Source organism: Oncorhynchus mykiss, chromosome 21, assembly GCF_057628025.1.
Source record: "Oncorhynchus mykiss isolate SJ-2025 chromosome 21, ASM5762802v1, whole genome shotgun sequence".
NCBI lineage: Eukaryota > Metazoa > Chordata > Actinopteri > Salmoniformes > Salmonidae > Oncorhynchus > Oncorhynchus mykiss.
Window position 1 is genome coordinate 460,740 of NC_143042.1, and position 23,743 is coordinate 484,482.

The following is a 23,743-nucleotide window of genomic DNA, read 5'->3' on the forward strand; positions in this document are numbered from 1 at the left end:
TGGGGAGGGGAGGCAGGGTGCAGCGGTACTCTAGGGGGAGTAGTGGGGAAGGGAGACAGGGTGCAGCGGTACTCTAGGGGGAGTAGTGGGGAGGGGAGGCAGGGAGCAGCGGTACTCTAGGGGGAGTAGTGGGGAGGGGAGGGGAGGCAGGGTGCAGCGGTACTCTAGGGGGAGTAGTGGGGAGGGGAGGGGAGGCAGGGTGCAGCGGTACTCTAGGGGGAGTAGTGAGGAGGGGAGGCAGGGTGCAGCGGTACTCTAGGGGGAGTAGTGGGGAGGGGAGGCAGGGTGCAGCGGTACTCTAGGGGGAGTAGTGGGGAAGGGAGACAGGGTGCAGCGGTACTCTAGGGGGAGTAGTGGGGAGGGGAGGCAGGGAGCAGCGGTACTCTAGGGGGAGTAGTGGGGAGGGGAGGCAGGGTGCAGCGGTACTCTAGGGGGAGTAGTGAGGAGGGGAGGCAGGGTGCAGCGGTACTCTAGGGGGAGTAGTGGGGAGGGGAGGCAGGGTGCAGCGGTACTCTAGGGGGAGTAGTGGGGAAGGGAGACAGGGTGCAGCGGTACTCTAGGGGGAGTAGTGGGGAGGGGAGGCAGGGAGCAGCGGTACTCTAGGGGGAGTAGTGGGGAGGGGAGGCAGGGAGCAGCGGTACTCTAGGGGGAGTAGTGGGGAGGGGAGGTAGGGTGCAGCGGTACTCTAGGGGGAGTAGTGGGGAGGGGAGGCAGGGGGCAGCGGTACTCTAGGGGGAGTAGTGGGGAGGGGAGGTAGGGGGCAGCGGTACTCTAGGGGGAGTAGTGGGGAGGGGAGACAGGGGGCAGCGGTACTCTAGGGGGAGTAGTGGGGAGGGGAGGCAGGGTGCAGCGGTACTCTAGGGGGAGTAGTGGGGAGGGGAGGCAGGGTGCAGCGGTACTCTAGGGGGAGTAGTGGGGAGGGGAGGGGAGGCAGGGTGCAGCGGTACTCTAGGGGGAGTAGTGGGGAGGGGAGGCAGGGGGCAGCGTTACTCTAGGGGGAGTAGTGGGGAGGGGAGGGAGGGGAGGCAGGGAGCAGCGGTACTCTAGGGGGAGTAGTGGGGAGGGGAGTGAGGGGAGGCAGGGAGCAGCGGTACTCTAGGGGGAGTAGTGGGGAGGGGAGGCAGGGGGCAGCGTTACTCTAGGGGGAGTAGTGGGGAGGGGAGGGAGGGTGCAGCGGTACTCTAGGGGGAGTAGTGGGGAGGGGAGGCAGGGTGCAGCGGTACTCTAGGGGGAGTAGTGAGGAGGGGAGGCAGGGTGCAGCGGTACTCTAGGGGGAGTAGTGGGGAGGGGAGGGGAGGCAGGGTGCAGCGGTACTCTAGGGGGAGTAGTGAGGAGGGGAGGCAGGGTGCAGCGGTACTCTAGGGGGAGTAGTGGGGAGGGGAGGCAGGGTGCAGCGGTACTCTAGGGGGAGTAGTGGGGAGGGGAGGCAGGGAGCAGCGGTACTCTAGGGGGAGTAGTGGGGAGGGGAGGCAGGGTGCAGCGGTACTCTAGGGGGAGTAGTGGGGAGGGGAGGGGAGGCAGGGTGCAGCGGTACTCTAGGGGGAGTAGTGAGGAGGGGAGGCAGGGTGCAGCGGTACTCTAGGGGGAGTAGTGGGGAGGGGAGGGGAGGCAGGGTGCAGCGGTACTCTAGGGGGAGTAGTGAGGAGGGGAGGCAGGGTGCAGCGGTACTCTAGGGGGAGTAGTGGGGAGGGGAGGCAGGGTGCAGCGGTACTCTAGGGGGAGTAGTGGGGAGGGGAGGCAGGGTGCAGCGGTACTCTAGGGGGAGTAGTGGGGAGGGGAGGGGAGGCAGGGTGCAGCGGTACTCTAGGGGGAGTAGTGGGGAGGGGAGGGGAGGCAGGGTGCAGCGGTACTCTAGGGGGAGTAGTGGGGAGGGGAGGGGAGGCAGGGTGCAGCGGTACTCTAGGGGGAGTAGTGAGGAGGGGAGGCAGGGTGCAGCGGTACTCTAGGGGGAGTAGTGGGGAGGGGAGGCAGGGTGCAGCGGTACTCTAGGGGGAGTAGTGGGGAGGGGAGGCAGGGTGCAGCGGTACTCTAGGGGGAGTAGTGGGGAGGGGAGGCAGGGAGCAGCGGTACTCTAGGGGGAGTAGTGGGGAGGGGAGGCAGGGTGCAGCGGTACTCTAGGGGGAGTAGTGGGGAGGGGAGGCAGGGTGCACGGGTCCTCTTGGGGGAGAAGAGGTGAGTGTGGTAGAGGACAGCCCAGTCTGGTGTATCAGAGATGAGGGGAGACAGCAACTGAGAGGGTCTCTGTCCCTTTGATGGCCCTGTTGGTGTCCACTCTGTCTCTCTGTGTGTGTCCTGTTCTTCGCTGTCAGGGACAAAGGGGGGTTGTTGTGGAAATTGAGGGGGGTGGAGTTAGTAGTCTTTTGGCAGCATGACCCTGCGACCCCCCATGAAATAACACAAGGTGATCTTCCTTCTGAAAGGAATGTTGTCCAGGTCCTCCACTGACACCCTCTTGTTGCCCCTGACGCTGCTCTCCTCCTGGTCGTACATGGGGCACATGTAGGCTGTTCGCCTCAGGGCGTAGATGTCCACCTCGTCCTCGTCGTCCCACGGCTGGTAGGGCTGCTGGGAGGGAACGGCTGACTTGACCAGACGGGGTCTCATCATGGCCAGCTCTAGGTCATGGGGGATATGCCTCAGACCCAGGCTAGACCTCTGGACTCTGACTCCTTTAAATTACATTACATGAGGTTACATTCATTTATTAATAATTCATTTATGAATGTATTAAAACATAACAATCATCTTCCTGGTCGTACATCAGCAAACAACATACATTATACAATATTGACAATATATTCATAGACAGAATGTGTCATTGCACAAAGAGAAGTGCTAACCTTTCTTTCTCTTCTTCTTGGTCCTTTCATCCCAGGCGTTGGCACTGACAAGGGACACGTTGCCCTGGCCCAGGGAGGGCAGCAGTTTGGGCCGGGGGGCCACCGGGGGTTTGGGGACCTTCTTTGGAGGTGGAGCATCCCGCTGGGCTCTCCTGGCCAGCAGGGGTCCTGTCTGGACGAAGGCCTCGGGCCTGATGATGTCCCTGGGTGGGCTGCTGCTCCCTCTGGCAGCCTCCTCTGGCTGGGCAGCTTTCGGCATGGAGAGAACAAACACATTGTTGCTGAAGCTGCATGACTCTGAAAGGGCCGGCTCCTCCAGGGTCAGAGGGCAGGTAGGACGGGGCTCAGGCTGGACTACGTCCACATTGCTGGTGGTGATGCTCACAAGACTGGTAGGTTGGGACTCGAGCATAACGGAACACACAGGATTACTAGGCTTAACTTTTCTCCTAGTGGTGCTCCGAGGGTTGCTAGGCCTTCCCTCAGGTCTGGAAGGCTGAATATCATGCTGGACCAGGCCGACTGGTCTAACAGGCCGTCTAGTGGGGCCCAGAGGGTTGCTAGGCCTCCCCTCAGGTTTGGAAGGCTGTACATCAGGCTGGACCAGGCCCACTGGTCTAACAGGCCGTCTAGTGGTTCGCCGAGGGTTGCTAGGCCTCCCCTCAGGTCTGGAAGGCTGTACATCCGGTTGGACCAGGCGTACGGGGCTAACAGGCCGTCTAGTGGGGCGTTGAGGGTTGCTAGGCCTCCCCTCAGGTCTAGTGATGCTGACAGGCATTCTAGGTGTCATCTCATTCTGGTACAGGCTCTCTGGGCTGTTGGGCCGTGAATCAGGCAGAAGCTTGTAGTTCTTCAGAACCTCAGTGAAGGAAAGCTCCTTGTTGCGCCTGCGTCTGTTGGTTTTGGCAGGTAGCTGGGAGCTGCTGCTGTTAAACCAACCGGGAGATTCACGACATCCATCCTGGACTGGAACCAGGGACTGGAGGTCTCTCCTCTTTCTGTGGGCAGCTGTGGGCCTCTTGGGCCTGATTTCGTCAGGAGGGGGAGCACGAGGTACAACATGCAGGGAGGGGAACGCTGAGGGCCTGAAAGAGGAGGCCATCACTGGGGCCTGGCTGACCTCTTCTCTCTCCAGCAGCACTCTGTTAGAAGGACAGAGTAGCGGAACACCGATGGACCTTGGTCCTCCAGACCCATTCAGGTTGGGCCTCCTATTCATCATTCACTGGTCTGCAGGATTCTAATCAGAATGCTCCTTCTAGTCTTGAATACTTGGAATAGGAAGTGGCTTTCAGCACCATTAAACTCTATAAAGAGAGAGTCACAGAAACAACTTTGTTTAGTATTTGGGGAAATGTTTTTCATGTTATTAAAGTCTCTTGTCTAATATCATCAAATTCAGTTCTGAGTTGAAATAATTATTTGGGACAAGGTATATTCATTAAAATTTAACAACTTTGTTCAATTCATTTCTAAAAGCCTAGCTATATCTGGCGCTCAATAAATCTGTTGTCTATCCCCTCATTTATCCGATAAACAGGCGGACGGGGGTACTTACCGTTCACCTTGCAGTTCAATCAGCTAATGATCCTCATTTCACCAGTGGCAGCTTGGTGTTTGATCATTACGTCATCAGAGGCATTTTATATTGTGACGCAACAATGCCAAGCATCAACCTTCCTGTCATGGCTGCCCCTGTAGTTTAATATGTCAACGAAGTGTATTAATCAGACAATCAAACCATCAATGAATGACTGAATTAGTGAAGCAATTTCTAATAAATCAGCTTAAGTGTACTGACATCATTTATGGACGAGACTAACAATTACGAAAACGCATCAAATCAATGATGCGTAAAAGTAGATTCGCTCCCACATAGTAAAGTTCGACAACGAACCACTTTAGTGGGTCAATAAACTATCCAAGACTTTGGACGAGGTATATTTGTCCCTATACTGTAGGACAGGCTACTTATATATGAGGAACCTGCGACCATAAAGACTGTTATGCCGTTTTATATAAAATAATCCAACAGGCTTCTTCTACATACGCGTCTTACTCTTTCCTGTGTTCATCTCCCTCGACTATATATATCTATTCTGTGGGCACCACACGTTTTATATGTCATGTTTGTCTTGTAGCTGACAGTGGGGTGAAGACAGGAGCGCAGTTCAGCTGACACGAAGGCGCGGACTGGAGGAATCCGACATGGAGACCTGACGCCACTTTCTGATTGGTCTACTTTAAAATGAACATAAATATTATCGTAACATACTGGAGGTTGGGCTCAGTGTTCAAGTGTTGGATTTACACATGTTGATATAGAGAAATATAGTCTAATAGTGGATCGGACTTCTGCAGTGTTGGATTTACACATGTTGATATAGAGAAATATAGTCTAATAGTGGATCGTCCTTCTGCAGTGTTGGTGGGGTAAATACAACTGCTGATGTGCTTTGGCCTGTATTCTTTTTGCATGTTATTATTTTAAAATATTTCGGAATTCCTGATCTCGTTTATTATACAATTACATTTTCAATAATTCTTTGATTTATTTAGCTTATCTTGTTTACATGAAGTAGCCAATGGCCTGACCATAGAAATAAGAATGAATAGAACAGACATGGAAGCTCTAACCCTGGCAAATAACTGGTACTTGTTTTTCTATTTAGGATCCCCGTTCATTTCTGCCAAGGCAGCAGCTACTCTTCCTGGGGTCCAGCAACATTAAGGCAGTTACGGTGCATTCGGGAACGTATTGACATATTGATTTTTTCCACATTTTGTTACGTTACAGCTTTATTCTAAAATGAATGAAACATCTTTTCGCTAATTTATTTAAAAAAATAAACATTTAAAAATGATTTACATAAGTATTCAGACTCTTTACTATGAGACTCGAAATTAAATTCAGGTGGATCATGTTTCCATTTATCATCCTTGAGATGTTTCTACAACTTGATTGGAGTCCACCTGTGTTAATTCAATTGATTGGACATGATTTTGGAAATGCACACACCTGTCTTTATAAGCTCCCACAGTTATCAGTGCATGTCAGAGAAAAAACCAAGCCATGAGGTTGAAGGAATAGTCCATAGAGCTCCGAGACAGGATTATATGGGCAGACGGAAGCCACTCCTCAGTAAAAGACACATGACAGCCCGCTTGGAATTTGCCAAAAGGCACCTAAAGAGTCTCAGACCATGAGAAACAAGACTGGGGCGAAGGTACACTTTCCAACGGGACAATGAACCTAATCACACAGCCAAGACAACACAGGAGTGGCATCGGGACTTGAATCTGAATGTCCTCGAGTGTCCTTTGCCTTGATGACAGCTTGCACACTTAAAAAAAAAGGTGGATCAGCTTAATATTGCGATAAGATTGTTGCTTCCATCATTGTCATTGTCTGCATCATTTCCAATCCCCCATATATTTTGGGGGGGTAAAAATATATATCCATATACACATATTCATACCTATATAGATATACTTTTGAAAATAATATACCTTATTTATTCCCCCCCAAACCCTACCACCCTTCCCCCAATTGGAGTAAACTAATAAACTATAACACTTAGGCTTCTACCTTCAGTTTATACATCTTATACACATTTTACAGACACAATCTATTTTACAATAGTTATATTTAGTTTGTTTTTAGTTCTTCCTCTATTTCTGATGTCCATCCTGTTTGATTTCTATTTGTAACTGTGTTATTTCACAACATTTCTGAACCTTTATACATTTTACAGACCCGTATGTTTTACATTGGTTATCTTGTTATTAGTCCCACCCTTCAGCTCCATCCAACCCCTCCCATCGATCTCTCAACATCATCCATTTTGGATTTCTATTTGCCATATCACACATCACATATCAACAGTATCATCATCATATCATCAGTCAGTCAACCTGACTGTGCTGCTGCTCCAGTTTCAACTATTCTGCCTTATTATTATTCGACCATGCTGGTCATTTATGAACATTTGAACATCTTGACCATGTTTTGTTATAATCTCCACCCGGCACAGCCAGAAGAGGACTGGCCACCCCACATAGCCTGGTTCCTCTCTAGGTTTCTTCCTAGGTTTTGGCCTTTCTAGGGAGTTTTTCCTAGCCACCGTGCTTCTTCACCTGCATTGCTTGCTGTTTGGGGTTTTAGGCTGGGTTTCTGTACAGCACTTTGAGATATCAGCTGATGTACGAAGGGCTATATAAAATAAATTTGATTTGAAATTTGAACTGTGATGTGATGCTTCACAAAAGTTCTGAAACCTTTCTATTCTCATAGCTTCTACAGATTATAGAAATAAAATAAAAACATTTTTGCTAAATTAATTATATTATTGATTGATTATGGCTTTTGAAATCACCCAGTATTGCTATCTGCAGCGTTAGGTCAAGGCAAATGTTGCAATTCTTCAGCCTTCCTGGACCTGGATCAAAATAAATTATCTAATGACTCTGCCTCCTCAAAGCAAAATCTGCAGAGCTGGGAAGACTGTATCCCCCATATATATATATATATATATATAACATTTGATCGGTTGCGAGAATTTTGTATAGTAATTTAAACTGAAAAATTCGAAGTTTTGAATCCGCGGTTGTTTTGCGTATCAATTCATAAACCATGTGCCATGGAATGGGTACATCGAAAATCTCTTCCCAACTATTTTGCCATTTATATGGCACAGCTATCAGTTTTTTGGTCCTTCAATTAAATTGGTAAATGTTTTTATTTATCACACTTTTCTTTAACCATTTATGTTATTTAATACAGGGCCGACATACAAGTTCCTTACTTTTTCACCTTCTACTTGCCTCTTCCATTTTTGTGGTAATGCTGCAATTAGTTGGTTGTAATTTTGGGTAGAGCAGACATTTCCATATGTCTGTGTTAGCTGCATGTGTGACAACTCCTTATGATATCATTCACTGAAATTATACCTTTTTTTCTGATTTTTTTATTTTTACAATTAGTATTTAAGTTTAACCAATATTTGTTGTATTATTTGTTCTGTCTTTTCAGATGGATTAAACTGAAATTACAACCAATTTTCTAAGGCTTGTTTAAAAAAGAACGATATTTTGGAGATTATTTCCTTTTCAAACAACCGAAAGTGAGCAGGTGTAATCTGAATAAAGGGGAAACGGCCATTCTTGAACATAGGATGAGACATTCCTACCAATTTACTAGAGAACCAGTTTGGATTTAAGTATAACTTTTGTATGACTGATGCCTTTAGTGAGAGGTCTAATGTTTAATATTGTAATGACCTGACTAGATCATAAAGGAACAATTGTCCAGACAGAGGGTTTAGTTTACGAATGTACGGTTAATTAACCCAACTCCCCACAGGCTACTGTTTGGCCGCAGCCCACGACAAATAGATGAAGGATACCCTATAAACCAACCGTGACCTTCTCTTGTGAAAGCCAGACATAAGAGAGAACAACGTCTAAACCTGGTCTTAACTTCCAATGCTCCCTGCCCAACCCCCTTCCACGCCTCTCCACCAACCACCAGGAAGCCCGGCATCAGAACGTTCCAGGCATTCCTGTGATTGGCAGATAGCAGGTTGATTGGCATGTCGAACCCCGCGAACACTGGGTACTGGTAAGTACAACACAACCAACTAATAGCCTGACACATAACACACAGCTGTCTGTCTGGGTCGCTATAATATTTAATCATTTCTGCCCTCCGAATTCATATTCGTTATATACTATAAAAAATGACCCACGGGCTTAGTAAATATTGCAAAAGAAAATCAATGATTTTTACTAAAAGTAATAGGTTTCTGGTTTTACTTACATTGTTGAATATAGTCCTTAATTTATGTGTTGAAAAAGAATCCAAGGTAATATGCTGCTAAATTTGAACGAATATTTCTAAGTACCAACCAACAACTTAAAAATATGATGTTGAAATGATCATTATTGTGTTGGACTGACATGCCAGATCTAGTTATGAACGTCAGTTGTGCTTGGAACATTTCAACAGACGTCGTCTTGATCTTTCTCCTCTGGAAAGGCCATGTGGCAGGTAACGACCAAACTATCACTTGGAATGTAGTTTGGATTTATTTACACATATTTTCAACGAAATGTCAAAAATATTCGTTAAATAATATTCTTCAAGTACGAAAAGCCTTTAGTTAGTTATATCGCCAGAGTAAGTTATATATTTGCACGTTGATAAACTAGCTAGTTAGCTAGTGGTGGGCATGCTACTAGCTAGTAAGTTAGCAGGTCATTTTCTTGCCTCAGTGCTGTTTATAACTTTTGTCATTTTTGTGTACGTTTCATATGAACAGAAATAGTTATGTAACATATTAGCTACCTAGCTTACCAAAATGCATCGTCAGCAACATTACAGTAGAGCTGAACACATGTGCCCCTGCAAGGTAATGCTTGCCTGCTAGGCAAGCTACCCAGGAAGAGACAGGTAGGAACAATATGTAGCTAGATGGCTAACTACACCTAGCTATCTAACTACACCTAGCTATCTAACTACACCTAGCTAGCTAACTACACCTAGCTATCTAACTACACCTGTCCTTGCAGAAACCTTCTTGTTGTTGTCGTATTCACAACCATGTTCAAGGCAGCACTGCCAACGTTGACCTTGTGCAGTAGTTATCTAGTCAAAATCTAACAGCCAAACTAGCTAAATGAAATCATTGGTCTGGCTAGTAAGATAGATAACAAGCAGCTCTTCCAAGTCAGTGTGGATTTCTGTTTTCTAGCTATCTAAAGCTGAAGTCATTGGAGTGTTATTTTCCTGACATTGTCATAGGTTTTAATACAACTTCTCTTCTTTAGGTATAGGTGTTCAGACGTTCCTGAGTACTGGACAGACCATATTTTCCTGAATACATTGACAAGGTCAATATATTCAAATGTCTGTGTTTTCATTGTAACTCACATAAGGGCTTGTAGGGCCCCATTATTTCCGCAATGTTGAAAACTCAAGACGGAATCCAGAAATTGAAACAGAATTCAGGTTCCCCTCAGACAGGATACACAGGATATATATTTTTTATACAGTAACCTAACATTAGTGTGAATAATAGATATTAGATCTATTTTTTTATTTCGCCTTTTATTTAACCAGGTAGGCTAGTTGAGAACAAGTTCTAATTTTTCAACTGTGACCTGGCCAAGATAAAGCAAAGCAGTTCGACACATACAACAACACAGAGTTACACATGGAATAAACAGTCAATATTACAGTAGAAAAGGAAAACAAATTCTATATACAGTGAGTGTAAATGAGTTAAGATAAGGGAGATAAGGCAGTAAATAGGCCATGGTGGCGAAGTAAATACAATTTAGCAATTAAACACTGGACTGGTAGATGTGCAGAAGATGAATGTGCAAGTAGAGATACTGGGGTGCAAAGGAGCAAGATAAATACAGTATGGGGAGGAGGTCGTTGGATGGGCTGTTTACAGATGGGCTATGTACAGGTGCAGTGATCTGTGAGCTGCTCTGACAGCTGGTGCTTAAAGCTAGTGAGGGAGATATGAGTCTCCAGCTTCAGTGATGTTTGCAGTTCGTTCCAGTCATTGGCAGCAGAGACCTGGAAGGAAAGGATGAATTGGCTTTGGGGGTGACCAGAGAGATATACCTGTTGAAGCGCGTGCTACAGGTGGGTGCTGCTATGGTGACCAGTGAGCTGAGATAAGGTGGGGCTTGACCTAGCAGAGACTTGTAGATGACCTGGAGCCAGTGGGTTTGGCGACGAGAGTGAAGCGAGGGCCAGCCAACGAGAGCATACAGGTCGCAGTGGTGGGTAGTATACGGGGCTTTGGTGACAAAACGGATGGCACTGTGATAGACCGCATCCAATTTGTTGAGTAGAGGGTTGGAGGCTATTTTATAAATGACATCGCCAAAGTCGAGGATCGGTTGGATGGTCAGTTTTACGAGGGTATGTTTGGCAGCATGAGTGAAGGATGCTTTGTTGCGAACTAGGAAGCCGATTCTAGATTTACATTTTGGATTGGAGATGCTTAATGTGAGTCTGGAAGGAGAGTTTACAGTCTAACCAGACACCTAGGTATTTGTAGTTATCCACATATTCTAAGTCAGAGCCGTCCAGAGTAGTGATGCTGGAGGGGTAGTTTATAAACTGTATTTTAAAATCAACCAAATGGATTGAACACGTTATTAACTCACTGTTCCTGACTTGCCTAGTTAAATGAAGGATAAACAACAAAACAAACTATTATAGTTTTCACAATTATTTCATGTGATGGGAGGACCAAGAAGAAGAAAGGTTAGCACTTCTCCTTGTGTAATAACACGTTTTCATTATACCACTGGCTGTAACTGTGTGATAACGATTGATTTCAGGAAAACGCCAAGGAGTGTGGAGATGCATCGCAGATCTACCTGTCTGTTTCTCTCTTCTTCACCTGTCTCACTGCCTCCTTCACCTGTCTCAAGGCCTCCACGCTGGTCTTCCGATGACAGACAGACAGCTACCTAGCCTAAACCCCCCCCCCCTCTGAATCGGAATCTCCCTGGAATGTTCCAGAATGCCTGATCTTAGCATGCCTGCTGCTGTTTGCGTTATCCTTATCAATCAATATGACTATATGATTTAAGTTATGATATTGATCATTTGGGCTGTTGGACTGAGAGGAATAAGCTGTTGACTGACTCCATGTTTGATGACTTTACAATCACAGAGAGATGTTGACTGACTCCATGTTTGATGACTTTACAATCACAGAGAGATGTTGACTGACTCCATGTTTGATGACTTTACAATCACAGAGAGATGTTGACTGACTCCATGCTTGATGATTAAATCTACGCACCACAAACACATCAAGTATCTACTATTAAATGTGGGCTGGGTTTTCACTGTTGGAAATGGATGGACTGCTTCAGGAAAAACCTTCAAGTCACATATCATATATGCAATCTAAGACTTACTAAACCAGTTGACTTAGTTGGCTTACTGCAAAACAAGAACCATTACTGACCACCTACTTCTGTGTTGGACTACTAGGTGGAACTGCCATTCTGTTAGAAGGAACAACGTTACAATGTGATGGACTACTAGGTGGAACAGTCATTCTGTTAGAAGGAACAACATTACAATGTGTTGGACTACTAGGTGGAACAGTCATTCTGTTAGAAGGAACAACGTTACAATGTGATGGACTACTAGGTGAAACAGTCATTCTGTTAGAAGGAACAACGTTACAATGTGATGGACTACTAGGTGAAACAGTCATTCTGTTAGAAGGAACAACGTTACAATGTGATGGACTACTAGGTGAAACAGTCATTCTGTTAGAAGGAACAACGTTACAATGTGATGGACTACTAGGTGGAACAGTCATTCTGTTAGAAGGAACAACATTACAATGTGTTGGACTACTAGGTGGAACAGCCATTCTGTTAGAAGGAACAACGTTACAATGTGATGGACTACTAGGTGAAACAGTCATTCTGTTAGAAGGAACAACGTTACAATGTGTTGGACTACTAGGTGAAACAGTCATTCTGTTAGAAGGAACAACGTTACAATGTGATGGACTACTAGGTGGAACAGTCATTCTGTTAGAAGGAACAACGTTACAATGTGATGGACTACTAGGTGGAACAGTCATTCTGTTAGAAGGAACAACGTTACAATGTGATGGACTACTAGGTGGAACAGCCATTCTGTTAGAAGGAACAACGTTACAATGTGTTGGACTACTAGGTGGAACAACCATTCTGTTAGAAGGAACAACGTTTCAATGTGATGGACTACTAGGTGGAACAACGTTACAATGTGTTGGACTACTAGGTGGAACAGTCTCTCAAATCTCCCAAGATTGTATTTTCTTCAACACTTTGTTTTTATTTCTGTAATGCTTCAGGGAAATGTAAAGACAAGGTCCTGGACAGTAACAGGATTATTGTCTTTCTGTCTGAGACTCTGTCATCATAGAGATCTAGTAGTTTATTTAGATCAGGGTTGGGGTCAATTCCTTTACATTTCAGGAAGTAAACTGAAAGTCCAATTCCAATTTTCCTCAATGCCACTATGAGAAAAAGACAGTTTACTTCCTGAATTGACTGTATTGACATTGAACTGACCCCAACACTGATCTAGAGATAAGAGACTGTAGTACTTGAGGGGGAGTAGTGGGGAGGGGAGGCAGGGTGCAGGGGTCCTCTTGGGTGAGGAGTGGTGAGATGAGGGGAGACAGAGGACAGTCCAGTCTGGTGTATCAGAGATGAGCGGAGACAGAGGACAGTCCAGTCTGATCACTGGAGGTTCTCTTGCTACAGAGATGGTCTATATAAGCCTTTTAGTAGCTTTCATTCCTAACCTCAACTGAGAGGGTCTCTGTCCCTCTGATGGCCCTGTTGGTGTCCACTCTGTCTCTCTGTGTGTGTCCTGTTCTTCGCTGTCAGGGACAAAGGGGGGTTGTTGTGGAAATTGAGGGGGGTGGGGTTAGTAGTCTTTTGGCAGCATGACCCTGCGACCCCCCATGAAATAACACAAGGTGATCTTCCTTCTGAAAGGAATGTTGTCCAGGTCCTCCACTGACACCCTCTTGTTGCCCCTGACGCTGCTCTCCTCCTGGTCGTACATGGGACACATGTAGGCTGTTCGCCTCAGGGCGTAGATGTCCACCTCGTCCTCGTCGTCCCACGGCTGGTAGGGCTGCTGGGAGGGAACGGCTGACTTGACCAGACGGGGTCTCATCATGGCCAGCTCTAGGTCACGGGGGATATGCCTCAGGCCCAGGCTAGACCTCTGGACTCTGACTCCTTTAAATTACATTAGGTTACATTCATTTATTAATAATTCATTTATGAATGTTTAAAAACATTAAAATCACCTTCCTGGTCGTACATCAACAAACAACATACATTATACAATATTGACAATATAATCAATAGACAAAATGTGTCATTGCACAAATAGAAGTGCTGACCTTTCTTTCTCTTCTTCTTGGTCTTTTCATCCCAGGCGTTGGCACTGACAAGGGACACGTTGCCCTGGCCCAGGGAGGGTAGTAGTTTGGGCCGGGGGGCCACCGGCGGTTTGGGGACCTTTGGAGGAGGAGCATCCCTCTGGGCTCTCCTGGCCAGCAGGGGTCCTGTCTGGACGAAGGTCTCAGGCCTGATGATGTCCCTGGGTGGGCTGCTGCTCCCTCTGGCAGCCTCCTCTGGCTGGGCAGCTTTCGGCATGGAGAGAACAAACACATTGTTGCTGAAGCTGCATGACTCTGAAAGGGCCGGCTCCTCCAGGGTCAGAGGGCAGGTAGGACGGGGCTCAGGCTGGACTACGTCCACAGTGCTGGTGGTGATGCTCACAAGACTGGTAGGTTGGGACTCGAGCATAACGGAACACACAGGATTACTGGGCTTAACTTTTCTCCTAGTGGTGCTCCGAGGGTTGCTAGGCCTTCCCTCAGGTCTGGAAGGCTGAATATCATGCTGGACCAGGCCGACTGGTCTAACAGGCCGTCTAGTGGGGCCCAGAGGGTTGCTAGGCCTCCCCTCAGGTCTGGAATGCTGTACATCAGGCTGGACCAGGCCCACTGGTCTAACAGGCCGTCTAGTGGTTCGCCGAGGGTTGCTAGGCCTCCCCTCAGGTCTGGAAGGCTGTACATCAGGTTGGACCAGGCCTATGGGGCTAACAGGCCGTCTAGTGGGGCGTCGAGGGTTGCTAGGCCTCCCCTCAGGTCTAGTGATGCTGACAGGGATTCTAGGTGTCATCTCATTCTGGTACAGGCTCTCTGGGCTGTTGGGCCGGGAATCAGGCAGAAGCTTGTAGTTCTTCAGAACCTCAGTGAAGGAAAGCTCCTTGTTGCGCCTGCGTCTGTTGGTTTTGGCAGGTAGCTGGGAGCTGCTGCTGTTAAACCAACCCGGAGACTCACGACATCCATCCTGGACTGGAACCAGGGACTGGAGGTCTCTCCTCTTTCTGTGGGCAGCTGTGGGCCTCTTGGGCCTGATTTTGTCTGGAGGGGGAGCACGAGGTACAACATGCAGGGAGGGGAACGCTGAGGGCCTGAAAGAGAAGGCCATCACTGGGGCCTGGCTGACCTCTTCTCTCTCCAGCAGCACTCTGTTAGAAGGACAGAGTAGCGGAACACCGATGGACCTTGGTCCTCCAGACCCATTCAGGTTGGGCCTCCTATTCATCATTCACTGGTCTGCAGGATTCTAATCAGAATGCTCCTTCTAGTCTTCAATACTTGGAATAGGAAGTGGCTTTCAGCACCATTAAACTCTATAAAAAGAGAGCCACAGAAACATCTTTGTGTAGTATTTGGGGAAATTTGAAAAAATGTTTTAATGTCTCATCTAATTTCATCAAATTCAGTTCTGAGTTGAAATAATTATTTGGGAGAAGATATATTCATTAAAATGTAACAAGTTTGTTCAATTCATTTCTAATAGCTTAGATATAACTGGTGCTCAATAAAACTGTCTATCCCCTCATTTATCTGATAAACAGACACAGGTGTACTTACCGTTCACCTTGTAGTTCAATCAGCTAATGATCCTCATTTCACCAGTGGCAGCTTGGTGTTTGATCATTACGTCATCAGAGGCATTTTATATTGTGACGCAACAATGCCAAGCATCCACCTTCCTCTCATGGCTGCCCCTGTAGTTTGATATGTCAACGAAGTGTATTAATCAATCAGACAATCGAACCATCAATGAATGACTGAATTAGTGAAGCAATTTCTAATAAATCAGCTTAAGTGTACTGACATCATTTATGGACGAGACTAACAATTACGAAAACGCATCAAATCAATGATGCGTAAAAGTAGATTCGCTCCCACATAGTAAAGTTTGACAACGAACCACATTAGTGAGTCAATAAACTATCCAAGACTTTGGACGAGGTATATTTGTCCCTATACTGTAGAGAAGGTTACTTCTATATGAGGAACCTGCGACCAGAAAGACTGTTCTGCCGTTTTATATAAAATAATCCAACAGGCCATCTTCTTCTACATACGCGTCTTACTCTTTCCTGTGTTCATCTCCCTCGACTAGATATATCTATTCTGTGGCCACCACACGTTTTATATGTCATGTTTGTCTTGTAGCTGACAGTGGGGTGAAGACAGGAGCGCAGTTCAGCTGACACGAAGGCGCGGACTGGAGGAATCCGACATGGAGACCTGACGCCACTTTCTGATTGGCCTACTTTAAAATGAACATAAATATTATCGTAACATACTGGAGGTTGGGCTCAGTGTTCAAGTGTTGGTTTTACACATTTTGATATAGAGAAATATAGTCTAATAGTGGATCGTCCTTCTGCAGTGTTGGTTTTACACATGTTGATATCGAGAAATATAGTCTAATAGTGGATCGGACTTCTGCAGTGTTGGTGGGGTAAATAAAACTGCTGATGTGTTTTGGCCTGTATTTTTGCATGTTATTATTTTTTAATATTTCGGGAATTCCTTCTCATTTATTAACCAATTACTTATTCAATAATTCGTGTATTTATTTAGCTTATCTTGTTTACATGTAATACCCTATGGCCTGACCATAGAAATAAGAATGAATAGAACAGACATGGAAGCTCTAACCCTGGCAATTGACTGATATTTATATTTATTTAGGATCCACATTCATTCTTGCCAAGGCAGCAGCTACTCTTCCTGGGGTCCAGCAACATTGAGGCAGATACGGTGCATTTGGAAAGTATTCAGACCCCTTGACTTTTTCAACATTTTGTTACGTTACAGCCTCATTCTAAAACGGATGAAAAACGTTTTAGCAGCATTGAAGGTGCCAAAGAACACAGTGGCCTCCATCATTCTTAAATGGAAACATTTTAGAACCTTCCTAGAGCTGGCTGCCAGGACAAACTGAGCAATCGGGGGAGAAAGGACTTGGTCAGTCACCAAGATCAGATGGTTACACTGACTGCGCTCCAGAGTTCCTCTCTGCAGATGGGAAAACCTTCCAGAAAGAGAACCATATCTTCAGCCCTCCACTAATCAGGCTTTTATGGTGAAGTGGGCAGACGGAAGCCACTCCTTTGTAAAAGGCACATGACAGCTCGCTTGAAGTTTGACAAAAGGCACTTAAAGACTCTCAGATCATGAGAAACAAGATTCTCTGGTCTGATGAAACCAAGATTGAACATGGTGGTGGCAGCACCATACTGTGGGGAAGTTTTTCAGCGGCAGGGACTGGGAGACTAGTTGGCATCGAGGGAAAGATGAACAGAGCAAAGTACAGAAAGATCCTTGATGAAAACCTGCTCCAGATCGCTCAGGCCCTCCGAATGGGGCGAAGGTACACCTTCCAACAGGACAATGAACCTAATCACACAGCCAAGACAACGCAGGAGTGGCATCGGGACTTGTCTCTGAATGTCCTTGAGTGTCCTTTGCCTTGATGACAGCTTTGCACACTTTTTTTTACATACATACACAGACGTATATAGATAGACATACATTTTCTTTTAGAATGTCATTGTACCCCCCAAACCCTACCACCCTTCCCCCAATTGGTGTAAACTAATAAACAATAAGACATAGGCTACTGCCTTCAGTTTAAACATTTTATACACATTTTACAGACACAATCTATTTTACAATAGTTATATTTTGTTTGTTTTTAGTTCTTCCTCTATTTCTGATGTCCATCCTGTTTGATTTCTATTTGTAACTGTGTTATTTCACAACATTTCTGAACCTTTATACATTTTACAGACCCGTATGTTTTACATTGGTTATCTTGTTATTAGTCCCACCCTTCAGCTCCATTCAACCCCTCCCAACGATCTCTCAACACCACCCAGTATTGCTATCTGCAGCGTTAGTTGCAATTCTTCAGCCATTCCTGGACCTGTGACCAAAAACGAGCTACATATAGACAATACCAAAATAAATGACCCAAATGACTCTGCCTCATCACAGCAAAATCTGCAGAGCTGGGAAGACTGTATCCCACCATATATATATATATATATATATATATATATATATATATATAACATTCGACTGGTTGCAATAATTTTGTATAGTAATTTAAATAGAAAAATTCTAAGTTTTGAATCCGCGGTTGTTTTGCGTATCAATTCATAAACCATGTGCCATGGAATGGGTTCATCGAAAATCTCTTCCCAACTATTTTGCCATTTTATATGGCACAGCTGTCAGTTTTTTGGTCCTTCAATTAAATTGGTAAATGTTTTTATTTATCACACTTTTCTTTAACCATTTACGTTATTTAATACAGGTCCGACATACAAGTTCCTTACTTTTTCACCTTCTACTTGCCTCTTCCATTTTTGTGGTAATGCTGCAATTAGTTGGTTGTAATTTTGGGTAGAGCAGACATTTCCATATGTCTGTGTTAGCTGCATGTGTGACAACTCCACCAGTCCTATTTATGATATCATTCACTGAAATTATACCTTTTTTAAAACATTTTTTCGTTTTTTTAAATATTTTTTTAACAATTAGTATTTAAGTTGAACCAATATTTGTTGTATTATTTGTTCCGTCTTTTTAGGTGGATTAAACTGAAATTACAACCTATTTTCTAAGGCTTGTTTAAAAAAGAACGAATTTATGGAGATTATTTCCTTTTCAAACAACCGAAAGTGAGCAGGTGTAATCTGAATAAAGGGGAAACGGCCATTCTTGAACATAGGATGAGACATTCCTACCAATTTCCTAGAGAACCAGTTTGGATTTAAGTATAACTTTTGTATGACTGATGACTTTAGTGAGCGGTCTAATGCTTTAATATTGTAATGACCTGACTAGATCATAAAGGAACAATTGTCCAGACAGAGGGTTTAGTTTACGAATGTACGGTTTATTAACCCAACTCCCCACAGGCTACTGTTTGGCCGTAGCCCACGACAAATAAATGAAGGATACCCTATAAACCAACCGTGACCTTCTCTTGTGAAAGCCAGACATAAGAGAGAGAACAACGGCTAAACCTGGTCTTAACTTCCAATGCTCCCTGCCCAACCCCCCTCCACGCCTCTCCACCAACCACCAGGAAGCCCGGCATCAGAATGTTCCAGGCATTCCCGTGATTGGCAGATAGCAGATTGATTGGCATGTCGAACCCCGCGAACACTGGGTACTGGAAAGTACAACATAACCAACTAATAGACTAACGCATAACACACAGCTGTCTGTCTGGGTCGCTATAATATTTAATAATATCTGTCCTCCGAATTCATATTCGTTATATACTATAAAAAATGACCCACGGGTTTAGTAAATATTGCAAAAGAAAATCAATGATTTTTACTAAAAACGTTTCAACAGACGTCGTCTTGATCTTTCTCCTCTGGAAAGGCCATGTGGCAGGTAACGACCAAACTATCACTTGGAATGTAGTTTGGATTTCTTTACACATATTTTCAACGAAATGTCAAAAAATATTCGTTAAATAATATTCTTCAAGTACGAAAAGCCTTTAGTTAGTTATATCGCCAGAGTAAGTTATATATTTGCACTTTGATAAACTAGCTAGTTAACTTCCATGATGTCTGTATAGTTAGCTAGTGGTGGGCATGCTACTAGCTAGTTGACTTCCATGATGTCTGTATAGTTAGCTAGTGGTGGGCATGCTACTAGCTAGTTGACTTCCATGATGTCTGTATAGTTAACTAGTGGTGGGCATGCTACTAGCTAGTTGACTTCCATGATGTCTGTATAGTTAGCTAGTGGTGGGCATGCTACTAGCTAGTTGACTTCCATGATGTCTGTATAGTTAGCTAGTGGTGGGCATGCTACTAGCTAGTAAGTTAGCAGTTCATTTTCTTGCCTCAGTGCTGTTTATAACTTTTGTCATTTTTGTGTACGTTTTATATGAACCGAAATAGCATTGTAACATATTAGCTACCTAGCTTACCAAAAAATGCATCGTCAGCAACATTACAGTAGAACTGAACACATGTGCCCCTGCAAGGTAATGTTTGCCTGCTAGGCAAGCTACCCAGGAAGAGACAGGTAGGAACAATATGTAGCTAGATGGCTAACTACACCTAGCTATCTAACTACACCTAGCTATCTAACTACACCTAGCTAGCTAACTACACCTAGCTAGCTAACTACACCTAGCTATCTAACTACACCTGTCCTGGCATAAACCTTCTTGTTGTTCACGTATTCACAACATGTTCAAGGCAGCACTGCCAACGTTGACCTTGTGCAGTAGTTATCTAGTCAAAATCTAACAGCCAAACTAGCTAAATTAAATCATTGGTCTGGCTAGTAAGATAGATAACAAGCAGCTCTTCCAAGTCAGTGTGGATTTCTGTTTTCTAGCTAGCTATCTAAAGCTGAAGTCCTTTGAGTGTTATTTTCCTGACATTGTCATAGGTTTTAATACAACTTATCTTCTTTAGGTATAGGTGTTCAGATGTTCCTGAGTACTGGACAGACCATATTTTCCAGAATACATTGACAAGGTATGTCAATATATTCAAATGTCTGTGTTTTCATTGTAACTCACATAAGGGATTGTGGGGCCCCATGATTTCCCCAATGTTGAAAACTCAAGACGGAATCCAGAAATTGAAACAGGATACAGGTTCCCCTCGGACAGGATACACAGGATATATTTATTTTTTTACAGTAACCTAACATTAGTGTGAATAATGGGTATTAGATATATATATATTTCACCTTTATTTAACCAGGTAGGCTAGTTGAGAACAAGTTCTCATAGTTCAACTGTGACCTGGCCAAGATAAAGCAAAGCAGTTCGACACAGACAACAACACAGAGTTACACATGGAATAAACACACAGTCAATATTACAGTAGAAAAGGAAAACAAATTCTATATACAGTGAGTGTAAATGAGGTAAGATAAGGGAGTTAAGGCAGTAAATAGGCCATGGTGGTGAAGTAATTACAATATGTCAATTAAACACTGGACTGGTAGATGTGCAGAAGATGAATGTGCAAGTAGAGATACTGGGGTGCAAAGGAGCAAGATGAATACAGTATGGGGAGGAGGTAGATGGATGGGCTGTTTACAGATGGGCTATGTACAAGTGCAGTGATCTGTGAGCTGCTCTGACAGCTGGTGCTTAAAGCTAGTGAGGGAGATATGAGTCTCCAGCTTCATTGATTTTTGTAGTTCGTTCCAGTCATTGACTGCAGAGACCTGGAAGGAAAGGATGAATTGGCTTTGGGGGTGACCAGAGAGATATACCTGCTGGAGCGCGTGCTACGAGTGGGTGCTGCTATGGTGACCAGTGAGCTGAGATAAGGTGGGGCTTGACCTAGCAGAGACTTGTAGATGACCTGGAGCCAGTGGGTTTGGCGACGAGAGTGAAGCGAGGGCCAGCCAACGAGAGCATACAGGTCGCAGTGGTGGATAGTATATGGGGCTTTGGTGACAAAACGGATGGCACTGTGATAGACCGCCTCCAATTTGTTGAGTAGAGGGTTGGAGGCTATTTTATAAATGACATCGCCAAAGTCGAGGATCGGTTGGATGGTCAGTTTTACGGGGGTATGTTTGGCAGCATGAGTGAAGGATGCTTTGTTGCGAACTAGGAAGCCGATTCTAGATTTACATTTTGGATTGGAGATGCTTAATGTGAGTCTGGAAGGATAGTTTACAGTCTAACCAGACACCTAGGTATTTGTAGTTATCCACATATTCTAAGTCAGAGCCGTCCAGAGTAGTGATGCTGGAGGGGTAGTTTATATACTGTATTTTAAAATCAACCAAATGGATTGAACACGTTATTAACCCACTGTTCCTGACTTGCCTAGTTAAATGAAGGATAAACAACAAAACAAACTATTATAGTTTTCACAATTATTTCATGTGATGGGAGGACCAAGAAGAAGAAAGGTTAGCACTTCTCCTTGTGTAATAACACTTTTCATTATACCACTGGCTGTAACTGTGTTAATGATTGATTTCAGGAAAACGCCAAGGAGTGTGGAGATGCATCGCAGATCTACCTGTCTGTTTCTCTCTTCTTCACCTGTCTCACTGCCTCCTTCACCTGTCTCAAGGCCTCCACGCTGGTCTTCCGATGACAGACAGACAGCTAGCTACCTAGCCTAAACCCCGCCCCTGAATCGGAATCTCCCTGCCATGCCTGCTGCTGTTTGCGTTAACTTAAGTCATATTGATTGATAAAGATATGATATTGATCATTTTGGCTGTTGGACTGAGAGGAATAAGCTGTTGACTGACTCCATGTTTGATGACTTTACAATCACAGAGAGCTGTTGACTGACTCCATGTCTGATGACTTTACAATCACAGAGAGCTGTTGACTGACTCCATGTTTGATGACTTTACAATCACAGAGAGCTGTTGACTGACTCCATGTTTGATGACTTTACAATCACAGAGAGCTGTTGACTGACTCCATGTTTGATGACTACAATCACAGAGAGCTGTTGACTGACTCCATGTTTGATGACTACAATCACAGAGAGCTGTTGACTGACTCCATGTTTGATGACTACAATCACAGAGAGCTGTTGACTGACTCCATGTTTGATGACTACAATCACAGAGAGCTGTTGACTGACTCCATGTTTGATGACTACAATCACAGAGAGCTGTTGACTTCAGATGTCTGATGTCTTTCAACCACCAAAGTTGTTCTTCTTTGGACAACCGTTCTAAAACCATGAAAGGGCTTTTTGGTTTCTTCTTCTTCAGTGTCTGATAAGAGAACATTGGTTGAAGGAACAACGTTACAATGTGATGGACTACTAGGTGGAACAGCCATTCTGTTAGAAGGAACAACGTTACAATGTGATGGACTACTAGGTGGAACAGTCATTCTGTTAGAAGGAACAACGTTACAATGTGATGGACTACTAGGTGGAACAGTCATTCTGTTAGAAGGAACAACGTTACAATGTGATGGACTACTAGGTGGAACAGTCATTCTGTTAGAAGGAACAACGTTACAATGTGATGGACTACTAGGTGGAACAACCATTCTGTTATTTTATTTATTTATTCCACCTTTATTTAACCAGGTAGGCTAGTTGAGAACACCTTTTTTTAACCAGGTAGGCAAGTTGAGAACACCTTTATTTAACCAGGTAGGCAAGTTGAGAACAAGTTCTCATTTACAATTGCGACCTGGCCAAGATAAAGCAAAGCAGTTCGACACATACAACAACACAGAGTTACACATGGAGTAAAACAAACATACAGTCAATAATACAGTATAAACAAGTCTATATACGATGTGAGCAAATGAGGTGAGATAAGGGAGGTAAAGGCAAAAAAGGCCATGGTGGCAAGGTAAATACAATATAGCAAGTAAAACACTGGAATGGTAGATTTGCAATGGAAGAATGTGCAAAGTAGAAATAAAATTAATGAGGTGCAAAGGAGCAAAATAAATAAATTAAATACAGTAGGGAAAGAGGTAGTTGTTTGGGCTAAATTATAGGTGGGCTATGTACAGGTGCAGTAATCTGTGAGCTGCTCTGACAGTTGGTGCTTAAAGCTAGTGAGGGAGAAGTGTTTCCAGTTTCAGAGATTTTTGTAGTTCGTTCCAGTCATTGGCAGCAGAGAACTGGAAGGAGAGGCGGCCAAAGAAAGAATTGGTTTTGGGGGTGACTAGAGAGATATACCTGCTAGAGCGTGTGCTACAGGTGGGAGATGCTATGGTGACCAGCGAGCTGAGATAAGGGGGGACTTTACCTAGCAGGGTCTTGTAGATGACATGGAGCCAGTGGGTTTGGCGACGAGTATGAAGCGAGGGCCAGCCAACGATAGCGTACAGGTCGCAATGGTGGGTAGTATATGGGGCTTTGGTGACAAAACGGATTGCACTGTGATAGACTGCATCCAATTTGTTGAGTAGGGTATTGGAGGCTATTTTGTAAATGACATTGCCGAAGTTGAGGATTGGTAGGATGG

General features: G+C 44.7%; 1 long non-coding RNA gene and 1 pseudogene across 1 annotated transcript; both read left to right on the forward strand.

Moving 5' to 3' along the window:
• The first annotated feature begins 2,882 nt into the window (after positions 1-2,882).
• LOC149972927 (uncharacterized) lies at positions 2,883-5,019 on the forward strand (annotated as a pseudogene).
• A 13,932-nt stretch (positions 5,020-18,951) lies between these two features.
• LOC110517607 (uncharacterized) lies at positions 18,952-22,394 on the forward strand. Its single transcript, XR_016490089.1, has 3 exons — positions 18,952-19,186; positions 20,230-20,292; positions 21,769-22,394. It is a non-coding gene; the product is annotated as an uncharacterized LOC110517607 (long non-coding RNA).
• Positions 22,395-23,743: the final 1,349 nt, after the last annotated feature.